The sequence below is a fragment of the Pan paniscus genome, chromosome 9 (assembly GCF_029289425.2).
Source record: "Pan paniscus chromosome 9, NHGRI_mPanPan1-v2.0_pri, whole genome shotgun sequence".
Taxonomy (NCBI): domain Eukaryota; kingdom Metazoa; phylum Chordata; class Mammalia; order Primates; family Hominidae; genus Pan; species Pan paniscus.
Window position 1 is genome coordinate 127321948 of NC_073258.2, and position 20663 is coordinate 127342610.

Here is a 20663-nt window from a genome sequence, read left to right on the forward strand (position 1 = left end):
AGTCTTCAAGAGCCGGCTAATGACCCAGGCATCACCCCGTCTCCCCATGGCCCCAGTGACAGCAGGCACAATGTCTGGATATTGAGTAATTACCTATTTCCTTTTCTAGATGATGTAAGCTCTGTTTTGCTTGCCACTGCATCCCCAGGGGCTGGACAGTACAGTTTAATGATTTTTTTTAATTGAATGAATTAAGATTCACAAGTAATTTGAAAGGAATCTCTATTTATCCCGCTGGTGTTTCTCAGTCCTGGGCTGCATTGCCAAAGTTTCCAGTTTCTTCATGACTTGGCCAGCCCCCCAATCATCCCAAAGCCCAGTTAAGAGAAATACTTCGGTGCTAATAGATCTGGAAACTTAAGCTCTGGAGGGCCACCTGTCAGATGAGATTTGCCTTCAAAGGCCACTGGCTCTGACCTTTTGATAACATTTTAAAAAAAGAAACCTTACATATTGACTGAATCAGGCCTGTCTCCAGTGAAGATCTAGGCAGCTATTTGTATTTCTGTTTGGATTTTTGGGTTCTTTTCTTTTTGTACCTCTGGGTAAGCAAAAGGAAAAACGTTCCTTTGCTTTACCAAACCTCATTTAAAAGTTGTTTGTATATATTTTTTAATGGAACCCAATCCCTTAAGCCTTTAAAAGTAACCTCTACTGAGCTCAATAAACCATTTCCAATGTGGCAGCTTCTAATCCAGGAGAGTTAAGAAGGCAGATGCTAACCAACCACCAATTGCATCCCAGGACAGTTGCTGAAAGTCTCAGGGCTCTGCAAGCTGGAGATGAGATCGGCTAATCCTGACTCTATTCTTTTGTCTGCTCTGCTAGCTGGCCCTACTTGTACAATTAATATTCTCCCTGGTGTTGATTTTGTTCAAATATACTGGGCCCATCAATCACCCACTTTCCAACTCATCTGTCTGGATCAGTCATTTACAAAGTTATTTTTGAGCCACTAGGATTCTTCTGAAATAGACACGAGAAGGAGCTAAACTCATTTCAGGTTTGACCTCTGTGGCTGGGATCTGAGAAGGCTTAGTTTGCTTACACTTCATGGCCATCCAGTCCAATCTGGCTTGTAGAATAGAAAGGCCACTTGCTTAATTGGGAACACTTTAATATAGATATCCATCAACTTATGCTAAATTACAGTAAAACATCTATGGAGGAACTTGATGTGACATCTGCATGAATACTAAATAACTTCATTACGATCAGTACTGTGACAATGAATATGAAATGAACGTGCCCAGAGAAGACAATTAATCTCCCACCTTCCCAAGCCAGTACTGTTTTATTTTACCCTGCATTGTACTAAAAAAATAAGGCATAGAAGCTCTATGATTTTCTGTCTATCTCACTCACCCTTCAGCTGGTGAGTGGTCCCCGAGAGCTCCTGTCATTTGTAGAGTGGAAACTGACCCACCCTGAGGAATAGCCATGGGCAGTGGGTATGTGGGGCTCCTGGGGACCCACTTTGGTTTGGGAAAGGAGGTTGTCAAGACTAACTGAACACAACACACACACAGACGCGCATATGTGCACACACACACACGCACACGCGCACACACAGAATTAAAAGGCGTCCTCATCCGGAACTAGCAAACAGACTGTCAGTTCAGATTAGCAACATCAAAAGCATTCCAGTCTGTTCCCTGCATACATTACATGCATAGATCTGAGAGAAGAATTTGGCCTCTGAATTAAGTCAGCTTTTTCCTTCTGGGCTGCTTGTACCTGAAATGTGTGGCGAAGAGGGTCCAGCAGTCAGATTAATACACCTCGTAGCATTTAGTCTGAACCTTACAGCATGGTCTTAAAAAGACACCCTCTCATTTTACTTGGCTGCTGTTTCACATGGGTTCTTTCTGAATCTGGAATGAACCATGGGACCCTTGGGTTGAAGACTATGCCTAACTCTGTATGAGGGGTCGCTCAGAATGGAGGCATGCATGAAAGAATATTCCTGGGTTCTCCATTCTAGTCATTTCCCTCCTACGTCACTGACTTATTGCTGGCATCTCCTCTCCTTGACCTTCATATTGGAGTCCTTGGATCTCTTCTCAATCTTATGGCTTTAAACACCGACTGTAGTCTGATGTCTCTCAATTTTGTATCCACAGCCTAGACCACCCCCTAAACTCTGGACTCATCTATCCAATTGCCTAGTCCTCCCCTCCACTTGCAATGTGTAACAGGCATCTCAAATTTCACATGCTCCGAAAAGAACTCCTGGTCTTCTCCCACAGGCCTGCCCCTCTCACGGTCTTCTTCATCTTTGAAGAAGATGATAAACTTGTCAGTGGCAATTTTATCCTTCCAGTTACTCAGACCAGGAAACTTGAAGTGAGTGATCCTAGACTCTTCTCTTCCTTTCACACCCACATCCAATCTGTCAATGTAGCCTGTTGTCTCAAAATATATTATAAACCAACCACCTCTCACCACTTCCTCTGCTACTTTCTTGGCCCGAGCCTCATCACTTGTTTCTCAGATGGTTGTTACAGTCATGGTCCTGGGTTTAGCAGGGTCTCTACTCCAGGCCTTGTCTCTGAAGAGCCTCTTGGTGGTCACAAAGCTACTTGCCACTCTCATCAGATCAGGGTGCAGGGTGTCATGAGTTTTACAGATTCTGGCTACAAATACCTGAGGTAAAAGGATACCTTTGACATTAGCAACAATAGGAAGGGAGAAAATTGCTATTACCACCTAAACTGTGAGCAAATAACATTCTGGCCAGTGGGGTATGTCTCACCAATACATTTACAGGTCGCAGACATTTACAACACCAGCCTCCTGGCTTCTTATGGGGATAGTGGCTGCATCATGTCCCACTGCACCCTTGCAGCTGACTCCATACCCCTATTACATAACACAAGTCTTTCTCCTTCTCTCTTTGTACCCAGAGGCTCCAGCATATTTACATAGCATTTATTATGCTATGTAAATACACCATTATATATGCATTTATAGCATATGTGAGAACTCAGAGTAAATCCAATTCCATCTAAAACCACGTAATACTCACTGAGGTTCCCACCACAGTCCCCTTGCTTACATGTGCACATCCTCAACTTCCACTCTTTCTCAGGTCAGGAACGTGTCAATTCTGCAACTTCAAGTGGCAGTTAGGGAAGGATCCTCTCTCCATTATATGAAAAGTAGGTGTCTAGTGGGGAGGAGCTTCCTTCTGAAATGCTCAGAAATGTACCGATGTCCTTAGATGCTGCAGATGGAGCCCAGATCCCAGTGAGCCACTGCTGGGCTGTTCACAGAGAGCCAGAGGCCCCGTTGGAAAGGGTGGATCTCCATAACCCATGGGAGGGGAGGGACCTCCAACAATCTTATTAGTGCATCAAGTAATAGATTTTTGACAGATGCTTTCCTGCCTTCTAGTCCAAACTTCAAAATCCTTCCTGCACTGGTCTCATTGGGGTTGGTGGTTAGTTCTCACTTTCCCCATTTCTGAGACCAGCAAGAGGCTCTGTTTGCGCCAAGTCTCCCTGTAAACACTGTGGTTATGCCCACACTAGGCAATGCCTTCCTGGGAGATAACATTGCATTTACTCCAGGACTCCTACAGGGAACAGGAGGGGAAGAAAATTGCCTCTCTGTGAAAGCACATTACAATGTGGCCTAGCCCAAGCTAGACTCACTAGAAATGTTAACTCTGCCCTGCGCTTTCCATTCCCCATCCCCTTTCCTCTGCCTTTTCCAAGCAAACTCTTACTCTAGGAAATACATGTTTGATTTTCTTGGGTGACCACCATCTCCAAGAGAACCTCTTAGAAGTAGGCCAAGGAGCAAAGAAGAAGTCCCATAAAGGTCAAGAGCATCTTACAGGAAAGGAAAGTGGTTATGGCAGATTGCAATTGTAGGAGGAATGACACAAAAGGGGTAGGCTAGAACCAGAGTCACATAAGAACAGCCTTCTGGAGGCAGGGGGATGGATGAAAGAATGTCTTTATGTCCCTTCAAGGGTTATGATTTTGTATGTGCAAAATTCTGAACTGTACATCCAGTTGAACAAAGTAAATATTTATCAAGCATCTCCTCTGTGTCAGGCTTGAAGTGAGAAATTCAAAGGTGAACCAAGCATGGTTCCAGAGTGCAAGGATCCTACGAAGTAAAAGGGTAAAAAAAGGTGCTTTGGCCTCCCTTCTTTCCTCCCATCCATCCATCCATCCATCCATCTATCCATCCATCCAATGCAAGGCATATTGTAATAAAGGAGACACAACTCTAGGCAGATGTCATGAGCACTGGAATCAGATTGGAAAACTGAGTCTGCCACTTACTAATTCTGTAATATTGGGCAGAAAATGTAAATAAGCATAGCTTCAATTTTCCTATTTCTATAACAAGAATATTAATGGTATCTATTTCATAGGGTTAACATGGGAATTAAAGAAGATAATGCATATTAAAGTTCTTGGTACATAGCAGATGCTCAATAAATTAATATTTATTAAACTAATGAATTACAAATAAAGAAAATGTTAGGGAAACACAGAGGGGAGCTCATCAATAGTTGAAGAGATTGGGCTAAAATTTACAGGAAGGATGGAATTTGAGATGGTCTTGAAGAGGATTTTAACACATACAGATGGAAGCTATTTCAGACAGAGGGAAAAAACATGAGTATTGAAGTGGAAAAGAGGAGGTCATGGTTCAGGGAAAGGTGACTAGTGGGAAACAGGACTGAAGATGTAGGCTGAGGCGATATCATGGCAAATCTTTATCTCTACACTGATGATATAGACTTGATCCTTGGGCAAAAGTGCATTAGTAGGGATTCTGGAGCAAGGCATAACTGTGGTTTAGGAAGATCAATGTGGCAACACAATGAGTAGGATTGTACTGAAGATGAATTGGAGATAGGGAGAGGAGTTTGGAGGCAGCAGTAATCTCAGTGAGATTACGTGAGGATTTTAACAAAGCTGGTGACAGTAGAAATGGAGGAAATAGAAAAGAGTTATTACGAACTGGTGACCAAAAAGATGAAGAGAATGAGGGGAGGAAGAGCAAAGCTGACCCTGAGCATTTAGGGAGAGAGAATTGAAAAGATCATGATGTCAACTCTAGCTCGAGAACACAGAGAAAAGGCAAGAGTTTTTGCAGGAAGGTAAGCTATGTGCTAGATGGAGAGTTAGGGACCTTGTAGGAAACCACGTGCAGATGCTCAGTCTAGCTGGAACTATGTGCCTACAGTCCAGGCCATCGTCCAGAACTAGATATAAGGAAGTGGCATCAGCCTCATAGGGTTAATGGCTGAAAGTGTGGGAAAGGATGTCATTGAAAAGGGGCTAAAATAACTCTTGATTTAGGGGACTAGCATGGTAGATTGAAGTAGATCCAGTGAATAGTGGGCTATGAGAACTGGGGACTGGAAAATCAAGTAGGCAGAAGGACGAAAAGCTGAGTGTTACTAATAGTAGAGGTAAAACGTGAGGCTTATAGAGTTCAGGGACTGGAGCCACCAAGGGAAGTGGGAAAATAGGAAAGGATGAAAAGATTGAAGACCAAGGGAAGGCCAAAAAGTAGGTCAAGAGGGAGTGAGAAAATGAGTGAGGACAGAGAAGAACTTTGACAATTGGAGCTGAATGTTCAGTAGTTTTGAGTCGTGCATTTCAAGATGCAAATGGGGTAGATGCAGGTCACTTGGGGGAAGACTGCTGGGACCTGAGGAGGTCAGAGGCTTGGGAGGACTGAAATCACCAAGGATGAAGCTGGTGAAGACATGGGTTGGGGGTGGGGGCTGAAAGCCTGGTACTAAAATCCTAGAGGAAGATCGAGTCATGTCCAGAAATAAAGAGATGGTACAGTGGATGGAAATATTGGGGCAAATTGCTGAAATTGAAGTGAGTCTGGGGAAAAGAATAAGCAGGATGAATTTATCCATCTCCTATTAAATGCCTCAAAGAGTTAAAGTTTTTAAGTTGGAGGGTCAAAGAACATCTATGGAACAAATAATAATCTATAGATGTAAAAAGCTAGCAAATATTTTAAGTGCTAAAATGTGTGGTGCTGGTCACAAATAGCTTGAGCCTGGTGCCTTTGACCAGCCCTCCTGACAAACAGCGAACGTGCCAAGTCCTACAAGGCACCGTTGCTGCCCAGGAGAGCTAAAATCTATGCCCTGGAAGAAGTGAGGACTTGGGATGAACCTTGAGGGAGGGGTTGGGGTTGAAGTGGGAGGAGCATTTCAGTCAATGGGAGAGTGGATAAATGAGCAGAGGTGAAGTGAACACAGCATATTCTGAATATATTGCAAGAGGGGTGCAGACTGGGCGTTATGAAGGAAAAAGCTGGAGGAAGATAGAGTGGGACCAGAAAGTGAAGGGATGCAGACTGACATCGTAACAATTCAAATGCTAATGAAATATTCTCAACTTGAGTTCCCTGCGGTTGTGGTCATGGGCCAATTGCAGTATTCAGTTTTTATGAAGACCTCCAGCGTCTTCATGTGTGGTCCTCAAATCCTGAATACTTCTATCCCAGAGCATTTACCACACGGTGCTGCTGGTATGCCAGCCTTTCTCCTTCCACCGTGAGCCATTTGAGGGCAGAGACCAGACCATCTCCGCAGCCTCTCAGGCTACAGGGTACCCTGCATTATGCAGACTGAGAGCTCTAGAAATATTTGTGGCATGAATGAAAGAATTCATGAGTAATAGCCGGGCATAAATCAGAATATGCACTTGAACTGGGCTACAGTGTTCCACCAGAGGCCTTCCACATCTAAATGGAAGCATCATGGCACAAGGTGAAATTCTAGGTTTCTGAAGAAGAAAAGGTAAGAAGGACTCTCAAAGCCTTTGTTAATTAAAAACACACAGAGCTCTTCAGGGAACATTTCCCTGCCTCCCATTCTCCCTCGTTGCACTGAATGGCAGATAAGGTGGTGTCTTCGCCTATGCTTTGGACCACATTTAATTAAATGCCTACATTACCGCTTCCTCACACACCTTATTTTATTTCCTTTCCTTCCTTCCATGCTAAAGAGGGCCAGGGCTAATACTAATGCATATGCTGTTAAACCTTTTTAATTAACTTCAACTTCTCCCAGAGATTTATGTTTAAACAGTAAATTTTTTGTTGATACTCAAATACATAGGCGGCACTCGGAATGATGTACGAGTACTCTTGTCCTCAAAATGATTCTTCATGAGTTACCACCAGAGACGTTTTCATGAGGCTCTTTTATTAAAATAATAATACTCAGCAAGGCAATAATGCTTTACAGCCGGCAGCTAATTAACCCACCCCACCCCCCAAACAGGTCAGCATTAGCATCTGCAGGTTCGCGATATGATCGCCCAGTGGGTCCCCCTTGTACCTTCGAGTCAGCACTGAATCAGTCTGGGTTTGTGCTCTAGCATCTGTGAATAATGATTTTCATTTAAAACACATCTTTGTTCTTAGACTGTAGCTCAATCTATTATTATCGTTATTTATTTTGTTCTTGTTTAGTGCCTTCCCTGCACTGGGTATCAGTATTTCTGATCTGCAGTTGACCTCTTGAAACAAAATTTAACCATGCCTTGGAAAATCCAATTGATTTAAAACTCTTGTCTAATTGCAAAATCCATTTATTTTTCTGCAACTCTAAATTTGTGCCCCAAGTATTTTTTTTTTTTTTTTTTGAGACAGAGTCTCGTTCTGTTGCTCAGGCTGGAGTGCAGTGGCATGACCTCGGCTCACTGCAAACTTCAACTCCTGGGTTCAGGTGATTCTCCTGCTTCAGCCTCCTGAGTAGCTGGGATTACAGGCATGCACCACCACACCCAGCTAACTTTTGTATTTTTAGTAGAGACGGGGTTTCACCATGTTGGCCAGACTGGTCTCGAACTCCTGACCTTGAGTGATTCACCCGCCTTGGGCTCCCAAAGTGCTGGGATTACAGGAGTGAGCCACTGCGCCCGGCCACCCCAAGTATTTTTAATCATGATCTATGCTGTCAATTGTAATTGCAATGTAGCAATTCTTTGCCAACAAAACCAATCTACCTACCCAAGCTCCTGTTCTTTTCTTCATGTTGAGACAACGTTTTTCCCCACAAGCCGATGTGGTCATATCCCATGTTGCACCACCGATGAGCCAATTATTTCAATTTTGGCATCAGATTCAGAAGAGACTTTAATGATCCTCAATGGTATAAACTGAATTTTTATTCCTACAGCAATTTAGTAATGATGATGACACTTAAGCATTTAGAAAGTATTACTCATCTTCCAACCACTGACAAACAGGAGGCTCGGCACTCTGCATTTTAGGCACTTTTCTAGGCAAGTCTGATGGGGACCTCAGCATGGACAGCATTTCACAATATTTAGGGAGCCCAGGCTCACCCCTGCTACTCTGCCAGGAGCTATAGAAAGAAAAATCTCCAAGCCCCAGTGCTTGTCTGCTGGGGTTTCTAGCTGGAAGTCAGAATAAGCTCCCAAGCCTTGCACGCCCATTTTAATTAACTTGTCTATTCACGCATCCAACAAATATTTAATGAGTTTCTGCTAGGTAAGGAAACCCAGCCCCAGGAGGGAGACTGAGATATATGAGGTATACCCTTCCCTCTAATCAAACTCAACCCCACCCCTCTCACCAGGGTCCAAGTTATTTGAATACTTCATTTATGCATACGTTTACTCCTTTCATTCAGCAAACGTTTATCAGGCACCTTTTAGTGTAAGGTACTCTGCTGGGAGCCCAAAAGTTTACAGCGAAGATCAAATCTGTCAGCAAATCCCTTTGGTTCTTCCTTCAAAGTAAATTTGGAATCTGGTCTTCTTGCCCCTCCAAGGCTACCCCCTGGTCCAAGTCACTTGGACCCTGTGCCTGGATGGCGGCCAGAGCCTCCTAATTGGTCTCGCAGCTTCCATCCTTGTCTTCTGCTGTCTAGTTTCAACAGGGCAGTCTGAGTAGTGCTTTTAAAAACCTAAGTCAGAGGGAGCCGTTCCTTTGTTCAGAACGGTGCAGAGCATTCCATCTCACTGAGAATGAAAGCCAACACCCTCTCCATGACTCATGGTGCCCTCCGGGGTCTGGCCTCGTTGTTACACTTTGACTTAATCTTCACTCTTCCTTTTGCTTGCTTATACAGTTTGGATTTGTGTCCCCACCCAAATGTCATGTCACATTGTAATCCCCAGTGTTGGAGGAGGGGCCTGGTAGGAGGTGATTGGATTACAGGGGTGGATTTCCCCCTTGCTGTTCTTATGATGGTGAGTTCTCACGAGATTTGGTTGTTTGAAAGTGTGTATCACCTCCTCCTTCACTCTCTTCCTCCTGCTCTGGCCATCTAATATGGGCCTACTTCCCCTTGGCCTTCCACCATGATTGTAAGTTTTCTGAGGCCTCCCCAGCAGTGCCTGCCTACAGAACCGTGAGTCAATTAAAATTCTTTCCTTTTTACCCCATCTCACGTAGTTCTTTATAGTAATGAGATAATGGATGAGTGCACTTGCGCTGGCCTCTTTGCTGTTCCTGAAACTCACCAGGCATGCTCCTGCCCCAGGGTCTTTGCACTTATGCAGTTCCCTCTGCCTGGGATGTCCTGTCCTCGGTCCCTCCCCTGCTTCAAGACATTGCTCGGTGGCCACCTTCTTGGGGACTGACCATCTTATTTAAAATGTGCACCCCACCCCTATAGGAGTACTTTATATCCCTCTCCCTGTTTTGCCTGGCTGTAGAGTGCCTATCTCCATCTGACATGATTCATCTTTATTTGTTCATTTCATGGCTCCTCCACTAGAATGTCAGCCCCATGAAGTCTTAGCTATTTGTTTTATTGACTGATGTATCAATGCCTAGTGCACAGATATTTAATATTTGTTGAACACATATATGTATGTAATGAGTGCATGTAATAAATAGTGCTGTGATAATCTTCAAGAAGCACATGATCAAATAGGAACTATATCTAAAAATAAATAATGAGCTATGTTTTAAGAAAGCTAGAAATAAATATGGTAGCCCAAAGGGTAGAAAATTCATTTTGCCTGGTTGAATGAGTGGCTAAAATCAGAGTCCTACAATTTCAGGTGTGTCATGTTGGAAAATGTATTAGTCAGTTTTCACGCTGCTGATAAAGACATACTCAGGAATGGGAAGAAAAACAGGTTTAATTGGACTTACAGTTCCACATGGGTGGGGAGGCCTCAGAATCATGGAGGGAGGTGAAAGGCACTCCTTAAATGGAGATGGCAAGAGAAAAATGAGGAAGATGCAAAAGTGAAAACCCCTGATATAACCATCAGATCTTGTGAGATGTATTCACTACCCCTAGAACAGTAAGGGGGAAACCGCCTTCATGATTAAAATTATCTCCTATTGGGTCCCTCCCACAACACGTGGGAATTATTGGAGTATAATTCAAGATGGGATTTGGGTGGGGACACAGCCAAACCATATCATTCTGCCCCTGGCCCCTCCAAATCTAAGGTTCTCATATTTCAAAACCTATCAGGCCTTCCCCTCATTCCCCCACATTCTTAACTCATTTCACCATTAACCCAAAAGTCCACAGTCCAAACTCTCATCTGAGACAAGGCAAATCCCTTCTACCTATGAGCCTGTAAAATCAAAAGCAAGCTAGTTACTCCCTAGATAAAACGAGGGTATAGGTATTGGGTAAATACAGCCATTCCAAATGGGAGAAATTGACCAAAACAAAGGGGTTACAAGGCCCATGCAAGTCTGAAATCCAGTGGGGCAAATTGTAAAGCTGCAAAATGATCTCCTTTGACTGCAGGTCTCATATCCAGGTCATGCTGATGCAAGAGGTGGGTTCCCATGGTCTTGGGTAGCTCTATCCTTGTGGCTTTGCAGGGTACAGCCTCCCTCCCAGCTGCTTTCACAGGCTGGCATTGAGTGTCTGTGGCTTTTCCAGGTGAACAGTGCAAGCTGTTGGTGGATCTACCATTCTGGGATCTGGAGGGCGATGGCCCTCCTCTCACAGCTCCACTAGGCAGTGCCCTAGTAGGGACTCTGTATGAGGGCTCTGACCCCACATTTCCCTTCTGCACTGCTTTGGCAGAAGTTCTCCATGAGGTTCCCACCCCTGCAGCAAACTTCTGCCTGGGCATCCAGGAGTTTCCATACATTTTCTGAAATCTAGGTGGAGGTTCCCAAACCCCAATTCTTGACTTCTGTGTACTCTCAGGCTCAACATCACATGGAAGCTGCCAAGGCTTGGGGCTTGCACCCCATGAAGCCATGGCCTGAGCTCTACATTGGCCCCTTTCAGCCATGGCTGTAGCGGCTGGGATGCAGGGCACCAAGTCCCTAGGCTGCACACAGCGTGGGGACCCTGGGTCCGTCCCATGAAACCATTTTCTCCTAGGCCTATGGGCCTGTGATAGGAAGGGCTGACACGAAGACCTCTGACATGCCCTAGAGAATTTTCTCCATCATCTTGGGGATTAACATTCGACTCCTCATTACTTCTGCAAATTTCTGCAGCCATCTTGTATTTTTCCTCAGAAAATGGGCTTTTCTTTTCTATTACATTGTCAGGCTGCATATTTTCTGAACTTTTATGCTTGGCTTGCCTTATAAAATTGAATGCCTTTAATGGCACCCAAGTCACATCTAGAATGCTTTGCTCCTTAGAAATTTCTTCCACTAGATACCCTAGATCATCTATGTCAAGTTCAAAGTTCCACAAATCTCTAGGGCAGGGGCAAAATGCTGCCACTCTCTTTGCTAAAACATAACAAGAATCTCCTTTGCTCCAGTTCCAAACAAGTTCCTTATCTCCATCTGAGACAACCTCAGCCTGGACCTTATTGTCCATATCACTATCAGGCTTCTGGTCAAAGCCATTCAACAAGTCTCTAGGAAGTTCCATACTTTCCCACATTTTCGTGTCTTCTTCTGAGCCCTCTAATCTCTCCCTGTTGCCAAGTTCCAAAGTCACTTCCACATCTTTGGGTATCTTTTTAGCAACTCTACTGGTATCGATTTACTGTATTAGTCTGTTTTCATGCTGCTGATAAAGACATACCCAAGACTGGGAAGAAAAAGAGGTTTAATTGGACTTACAGTTCCACATGGCTGGGAAGGTCTCAGAATCATGGCAGGAAGTAAAAGGCACTTCTTACATGGCAGTGGTAAGAGAAGAATGAGGAAGATGCAAAAGTGAAAATCCCTGATAAAACCATCAGATCTCATGAGACGCATTCACTACCATGAGAACAGTATGGGGGAAACCACCCCCATGATTCAAATTATCTCCCACTGGGTCCCTCCCACAACACATAGGAATTATGGGAGTACAATTCAAGATGATATGTGGGTGGGGACACAGCAAAACCATATCAGAAAAGAACTGCAATCCACGTCTAAATGAGAAAATGGTTCCTTGCTATAGGATTTCTCAGCTAGACTAAGAAAGTCTTTTGGGAATTGGTGGGATGGTGCACAGTTTGTGTGTTTCATTGAGTCTTGATAATTATTCCAACGGGGAATCCCTCTCCATCTTCCCCAAATCTCACAAATTCCAATGATAAACTCCACTCCATGTCTCAAACAGGGACTATTTTTGAGAACCATGCATACTCTTTCCAGATATCAGTGGACAGCATCCAGGGGGGCAGAGTCAGTGTAATTTCTCATGGCTGATTTTGACAGGAGATGTCAGGTTAGTCTTAGTTATCCTGGAGCCTAACTGGATCTTGGGAATAAATCTCTTATTTTGGTAGCACTTTCAAATAAGTGGCAGCAGTTCATGCATAATTACTTCTGAATTATCTAGGGGATTTATCAGGTTTGATTATAGATGCATAATGAATTTACCAAATTTGTGGGTATTATGGAGATATTAATTCCATATGAAACCTCACAATTCATTCATGTGCCATTTGTTTTCATTCCTTTTTTATAATAAGCTAATTAGTTTAAATTATTTGTACTTGTACAAGGTCTTGAAACACATATTAGGAATGATTATACCAGAGAACCCAATAAATGAGAAGTTTTGGAGACAGCATTAATTGTGATGAAGGGTTCATAAAGCAGTGGATGTTCAATTTTCCCATTTGGGGTGGTAATAACAGGTCTAATCATGACACCTCCATAAAGTCATGGGAAGTCCCTAATTAAAGTTTCTGAATTCAGATATTTAAATGAAGGTAGGGTAAGTCATTATGCCAATGGGAGAATGAGGCAAAAAGCGGAGTTCATCCTTGTGCTAACCAAAGAAAAGATGAAATGGTGAGGGCTCATCAATTCTGGGCCAGGAGGAAGATAGGCACTAGTATGTCTGATCTGTCTAGAGGATTCCTTTAAAAAACCCAAGGTTCTGGAGGTCACTGGCAGGCTGGAATTTCAGCCCCTCAGAGTGAAGGGATGGGCTTCTTTGGTTGAGTTCCGGCGTCTGTTAACCCCCCACCCCTTGTTCTTTGTGTGAAACCCGCACCCGCTGGCCAAAAAGCCCGGGTTGGGGTCTCTGTGGGTTGATGGATAAAAAACCATCTTCTTTACTTAGGGCACAAAGAAGAACCAAGACAGGAGAGGAAGCCTGGGCCAAGCCTGCCTAGGGAGTCTATCGTGGTAGGAACAAGAGCTACCATGCCTTGAGCCCATTCTAAATGGTAGGCAAGTGCTAGATATTTGGCTCACACATTTCATCCTCATAACAGCCCTATGGTGTAGAGAATATCATTATCTCCACTTCACAGGTCAGGGGGCTGTGGACAAGAGGTCAGGCCATTTGCCAAAGTCCTCCACTCAATCTATAGGTAGCAGGGCTGGGTTCCTAAGGATGTCTGATTCTGAAGGCTGGTCCTTGATCTCTGTGCTCCATGACCTTCTGTAATCCCCACAGTCTCCCAAACATCAATGCTGTCATTACAACCCCATCACCTACCCTTACCCTTACCACACCAAAGAGTTACTCTTTTTTGAAATCTGAATCTCAGATTTTCACTTTCCAGGCAATTCACCAGGACAGAGGCCTTTCAACTTTCCTCCCTGAGATCTTCCTCCGTGAACCAACAACAAGAGGACCAGCCACCTCACTGGTCCTCTGTTGCCAGTAGAAAAAGCCCTACAAGGATTAATGCAAGAAGAAGTTCTGCTTTGGGTGAGACATCAGTTTAATTTATATTTGATTAAAAAAGTCATTCATTCATGCATTCAGCAGCCAGTATTTGTTAAATGTCTCCTACACTCTTAATTGGGTTTTGTTGGGTTGTGGGGGTGGGGGAGGGGAAAAAGAGAGCAGGTATAATAAAGCTTATGCCAGACACCTTGTTTGTAATTGTCTTGTGAGGAATATATGTACACAACTGAAAAGTTAAGTAAACAAGAGAATGATGGAATAACTAGGCAAGTGAGAGAGGCAGACAGTGCACTATCTACAGAATCCAACGGAGGAGGCGGTACTGGGGCCCGTGGTGGCTGAGGATGACGGCTTTGCAGAGGCAGAGGAACGACTGACTTGCTCACTGAAGGATGGGCAGGCTTGGGGTGGCAGAAGAGGCACCAGCTGGACCCGCCCAGGAAGCCAAGCCCCTGTGCTGCCTCAGTCTGTAAGTAGGCATTTGACCTTGTGGGGAATCACTCTCTAGCACCTCACCGTCTTTGCCGTAAGATGGAGATAATGATACCTCATGGGGTTGTCATGAAATTCAAATCAGGAAATGGATATGAAACGGTTCTGAAAGATGTAAAGAGCAATATAAACACCAGATACGGAATGAGAAAAAAGCGACACCGGAAGTGGCATTTTGCAAACTCCAATCCCCCAGGACCATGTGTGGAGGAGCTCTTTTCAAGGTCACACGGACACTCTGGCCCGACTCTCTCCTGGCAGCATTCAATGTGACACGCCAGGGCAATGAGAAACGGGAGGGGCTGCGTGAGACATGGCAAGGCCGAGGCCAAGCCCCAAAGTTCACGGACATTCCATAAAAAGTGCACGGTGGAACCTGAGAAGGTGGAGAAGGGCAGGGATGCCCCTGGCATTTTTTTCGTCTCTGGTGCTATCAAACAGAAAATGTCACCTTTGTTCCTCTATAGCCATTTTTAGTTGCACCAAAGGGAGGAGTTGAAAAATAGACCTTGTAGCTGCCTCCATGCGATTCAGGGGAAGGTGATACCACTTCTGCCTAGAGGGTGACCCCCACGCCCAGCACATATCTCACCCTCAGTCACAGCGAGGCCACAGCCCTCGATTCTAGAATCTGATGTCCTTGAATCTCCCTATCACGGGCTTCCAGTTTCAAGGGCCTCTGGACACATGAATTTCTACTTTGAGAATCAGTTTGGCTGTGTTTCGGTATCTGCATTCAGCTTCACAAGGCTGGTGAGCGAGGGCTCATGGCTGGGACACCTGACAGGTGGCGGGGAAGACCTCTACTGGGGACACTGATTTTATTGCTAGAAGTTGCTAAAGGATGAGCAACTTAGCAGCTAGGACTTTTACCACTTCAGTGATAGAATGTAAAGTCAACCCCAAGAAGATGGATCTAGGATACCTAAACTGAAAGTTTTTTTTTTTTCTTTTCACAGCATATTGCAATGCAACAGTGAAAGGAATTTTAAATGGGCAGCTTCTCCTTTTCTCCTACCTCCAGGCATCTGCCTCTGCAATATTGAAGGTGGAGGGAGATAGGATTGGCCTTTCTGGGAAGACCTCTAAGAAAGGGTTTCCATTGAGAAGAAACTACGGGTAACAGTTAAAGAGGAAGAGCATGTGTAATGTAGGAAGTGCTTTTGCTTCAGATAGATGTCCTTCCCTCACCCCAGAGCACAGTGACCCTAATGCTATGTCCTGCATCTGTCTGGAGGGGTTGTCTAGCCTGGCCCACATCCTGAGCCCTCTCCACATGGGCAACCACACAGCCGACATCGTGAGAGGTCTGAGCCCCTCAGACTCTTGAAGGTCAATGGATATTGTGTATCTTTTTTCTACACTGCTTCAATGCTTTTCAACCATTATTTTTTTTATTTTTTATTTTTATTTTTTACAACCTTGAGTGTTTTAACGATTTGCTTCTTTAAAGGCTTTGCTTCCCCCTGAATATTATGACTAGCCTATTGGGTCAGAGGCCAGGAGTCTGCAGAGGACCATTCATTCACCCCAGAGGCCGCTCCTTGCTTTTATCCTGTCCTCAACATGATAGCTCAAACTGCCAGATTTTACATAGGAGGAAGGAGGACACCGAAAGATGTTCCTAGCTGGCACAGGCTGTGCTGAACACAGGTCTCACCCCACTGTGGGCAGGTGGTGGTGGAGCACATCTGTCTCTCTCCGTGTTGGTGGCTGTGATTTGGCAGCTCTGCCGAAGATTTGTGAGATGGAGAAGAAAGTGCAGGGTTGGGGTACGGGGAAAGGGGTAAGAAAAGAGATTAGTCACTTGAGTCAGGATAATTTTTCCTGATGTCAAAGCCTCACCCAGGAGAGCTCTCGCTGTTGCCTGCTTTTATCTGGAAAACAATGTGAGCAGTATCTCTCAAAATTAGGTCAGGGCTTGCAGAGGCAGGGGCTTGCCAAGGTGCTAACTGCCTGAATCCTCGGTGGGTTTGCACAGCTCTCTGCTCTGACAAATGCCTCCTTTGTCTCCCTGAAAAGCCTGCCTCTTTTCTCCTTCACCCCTCCACTCCCCCCACAAACAACTGAATTTGGAAGGTTAAAAATCACTTCACTTGTCAACTCGAAAGCTCTCCCTCCCACCTCAAGTTGTTTCTCTTCCTGCCCAGGGAAGGCAGCTACTGTGTGTCACCCTGGGGACTGGAACCACTTTGCAAAGAGCGCAGATCTGCAGTTTTCACAATGCAGTTGTCATCTCAGGAGTAGTGTGTGCCCATCCACTCTGGGAGAGGCTTATGAAGGCTGTGTCTCAAGCATTTCAGGGGGCTGCAGATTTAGGGGGACAGTCCTGGTGGCTTGGTCTTCTTAGGCTTGTCTTGGCTCAGGTTTCTGTGTGGCAACAGCATGATAAAAATTCTGTCCACTCTACCAAAATGGGAGAAGCAATAGCAAGACAGCAGGGCAGCAACAGTCAGTTCTTGTCTGGCTTTCCAGGACAACGTGACTTTCTCTTATTTTTTGTTCCTGACACTGTTTGCACTGACTAAGATATCATGATGATGAAACACTGTTGAATCTAAAAGGTGGGTGGGGCTGAAGAAGGGGTGAGAGGAAGCCTTAGAAGCTAATTAGAATCCTCCAGAAGTGTGTGGAAATGGGAACCTGAGCCAGGAGAGTCCTGTGGATTCACTAGATTCTGGGACTGTACCTTATCTATGCTGTGCAAAGGAATAAGAAACTAGTGCTGTCTCGGGAACCAGCAACACAGATGTTCCCAGGAGCAATGTTTGCAGGTGAGTGAGGTCAGGGAGGGCTACAGAGTTAGGACTCTGAAGTCAGAAAGATGCCTGTTGGTTCTGCCATTCATATCTGTGAGATATCAGGCTGGTTTCTTAACCATAACCTCCATGATTCAGTTTCTTCATTTGCAAAATAATTTAAATAAGATAATATGTTGAAAACTCTTAGCACCCAATAAGCCTTCAAAATTATAATTATTTTGTATGTTTTGGCAAGAAAATAGAATAATATTATTATTGGAGTCTCTGGAAAACCTAGGTTTCCAAACCTTTCACCTTAAGTAGATTTTTATAAAATGAGACTTCACATGGAATCTCAACATACAAAATTGGCATAAGTGGGGGATAAGGCAGCAGGTGACAGTGGTTGCATGTTCCTGGGCACTGCCTGCTCAGCCCCTGCACTGATTGTCTTACCCACAGTGGCAGTTTAAATCTTCATGCTTTTACCACCTTATACTGAGTAAGAAGATGAATTTGCACAGATTTCTCCCTGCATAATAATTTCTCCGTATCTTTAGCACAGTTTGGTGATGACTTTTAAGCTTTTACATCATGTACTCATAACCTATCTCTTATGAAAATAAATGAAACTAGCTAGGCGTGGTGGCTCACGCCTGTGGTCCCAGCACTTTGGGAGGCCAAGGTGTGTGCATCGCTTGGGGCTGGGAGTTCCAGACCAGCCTGGCCGTCGTGGTGGGATCCCGTCTCTACTAGGAATACAGGGGTTGGCTGGGCATGGTGGTGTGTGCTTGTGGTCCTGGCTGCTTGGGAGGCTGAGGCATGAGAGTTGCTTGAACCCAGGAGGCTAGGGTTGTGGTGAGCTGAGATCATGCCACTGCACTCCATCCAGCCTGGGCAATGGAGTGAGACTGTGTCTCAAAAAAAAAAAAAAAAAAACCAAAACAGAAAAAATAAATGAAACCATGATTTTCTCTCACACTGTATTATGTTTAATTTTCATTTGCTTATTCCATAAACATGACAGGCTTTTGAACTTTGTATTACCTATATATTTTATAATGGATCATGCATAATTTCTCAGGAGAATAAAATGACAATCCCAAATAAATAAATAAATAAATCTTCATGGAATCTCAAGGCGCTGAGGGGCCTAATTAGACAACTGCTGGTTTAAAATATTAGAGAAATAGTGGGCCAGTTCCAAAAAGGTAGAGCCCTGATGACATCCAGCCAGTTAACATGTTTTAGTAACCAAGCAAACCAACCCAGAAAGACATGGATCAGGAGAAACCTCCATATGTGGCAGGGCACAGGTCTGAGAGGTGAGTGCTGGAGGAACCAAGGCCAGACTGGGACATGCTGTTTAGCAAAGAAGGGCAGTGTCATTCCTCTTCTCACCCAGTGTGGGGCTGGGACGTGTGGGAACTCAGGGCCTGTAGATGGGTTGGGGGTGAGGTGGAGTAGGGAGATGGAGACAATGACACAGAGATGGTCCGTCCCCAGCCCAAAGAGGACTGCGCTAGCTTGGGAGGGAATGAGACTCAGTTGGCATTTCTGCACATGGGCTGGGTGGACCTGCGCAACTCTGATTGTGTCCATGTAGAAACCTGTGCTGTGTTCAGTCACTGTAATGCTTTTGTAGTTCTATGGCTTTTTCCCCTTTTGCTTCCCCTTAGTTTTCAGAGAAATTCCAATCAGGCTTTACTGCTATCTACCAGAAGAGACAAGAAGGTAATTTGACCAGATCAAGACCACCCAGCCCAGCAGAGCGCAATTCATGACCAGTCCACAGAGCTCTCCTCCCGGATCCCATCAGTTTCACAGAGAAGATGGCATTGCCAAAGCCTGGGGCTCACCCAATCCCTTTGTGTCTGTCACAGCTCTCCCATTTCTGGAGGAGTCGAGTTAGCCCCTCCTTCTCCTTTGAATCTCTTTTCTTTAAGACTCGCAGCTTCAATACCCAAATGCTGCCATGTTTGTAGTGGTAATGCATGGAATAACAAGCAGTTGTCATACAAGAAGAATAAGGAAGCTTTTGATGATCTCGAATAATGTGGATATCTACATCATTTTTGCATGTCAGTGGGTATACCCAGCTTTGAGGAGATGGTTATTTTTATACCTTTCAAGACGTGGTATGCTTAATTATCTAGGGAAACTCATAACCCCAACTTCCTAAGCCACTCCTAAAAAAAAAGCAGAGATGCAGTGACTAAAGGCTTTCTGGCCTCCTTATACTTCATCTCAGGGCTGGAGGTGACTCAGATGTACCTTGCTATTTTCATGATCCATTGGTGTCTCAGTAATGAATGTTCACCACTGCAGTGCCCTCATTTAGCCTAATAACCTCAGTAAGGTAATGTTTGATTTGTGCTAAGTATCTGATTAAACAACATAAAGTATTTAACCTATTGATCTTTTATACTTTGCCAGCCCTACATTGCTGGATATACTTTAATTACTGACTCGGAGAGCTTTCCTGAATGGGATTTGCATCTCGTTAAGACTTTTTCTTTGTCTTTAAGGTGCCATGTCAACAGCTTCTCCTTCTTGTTGCCTCTAGGCTTTTCTTCCACTTCCTGCTCCTCCACCAGACCCTGCTTGATTCTGCAAGACTGATGTTTGGTTAATCTACTGAAGGTAGAGTCCTTTATGTAACCATGAATCTTACTGCTTATTTTAGAAAGTCAATGACCACATAAACAATCGGACTTGTTACTTTGTCCACCCTGATCTTTGGAGCATGGGAAGTTGTCCAAAGTGACAACCCCATTTTAGGCAGTTGGTCACAGCTGTTGGATGGACCTAACCCTTCTATCTCACAAGGAGACGAGGCCAGTGGGCATCCATCAAGAGAAATTACAGGAAACCATTTAGACTGGCCAATTGGTTAGCTAATTGCTCTAGTCTAAACCACTTCTTAGAAAACTACGGAAAATCATACATTTTCCCTCTTGCCTGCAAGGATATAGTCATGAATGTTAATAATAATTAGCTGCTTTACATGCTGTCTTTTCTTCAAGAATCTCAGACATGGTGAGTTTATTTATTTTTTCTCTTATTTTAAAACTAGATCTGCAAAGGCTGAGATAGCTTCTCCATGGGTCCTCCCAAAATGAGAGTGACACCTCATAGGATTAAGAGAATTCAATGAGAAAATTCATATCGAACACTTATCATAATGCCACTGAGTAAGCACTCAAAAAATAGGAGTTATACTATTAGTTATTATTAGTTATATCATCTAAGAAGCCTGCGACTTTTGGGTTGCCCATGAATTTCTGAATAGAGTCAGGCTGGGAGGAAGGCACACTGGTCCAAGTGTCTAGTTACTTTGTCCAGCCCACCTGATAAAGACTGTCTCA

The 20663-nt window shown here is 44.3% G+C and overlaps 1 protein-coding gene and 1 long non-coding RNA gene across 8 annotated transcripts in view; one reads left to right on the plus strand and one right to left on the minus strand.

Moving 5' to 3' along the window:
- The window catches only part of KIRREL3 (kirre like nephrin family adhesion molecule 3), a 584878-nt gene that overhangs the window by 216097 nt on the left and 348118 nt on the right, over nt 1–20663 (minus strand). The window contains exon 1 of one of the 7 annotated variants that reach the window (XM_055095063.2): nt 12043–12065. The exons of the other annotated variants lie outside the window; for them this stretch is intronic. The gene's annotated coding sequence lies outside the window, so the exon portion shown is untranslated. Of the gene's footprint in view, nt 1–12042; nt 12066–20663 lie in introns of those variants that run through there. 7 annotated transcript variants of the gene reach the window in all.
- LOC129393424 (uncharacterized) overlaps nt 1–20663 on the plus strand; it is a 144139-nt gene that overhangs the window by 122841 nt on the left and 635 nt on the right. The window contains exons 4-5 of the long non-coding RNA XR_008620298.2: nt 13935–14083; nt 19862–19938. This is a non-coding gene — a long non-coding RNA (uncharacterized LOC129393424). The remainder of the gene's footprint in view (nt 1–13934; nt 14084–19861; nt 19939–20663) is intronic.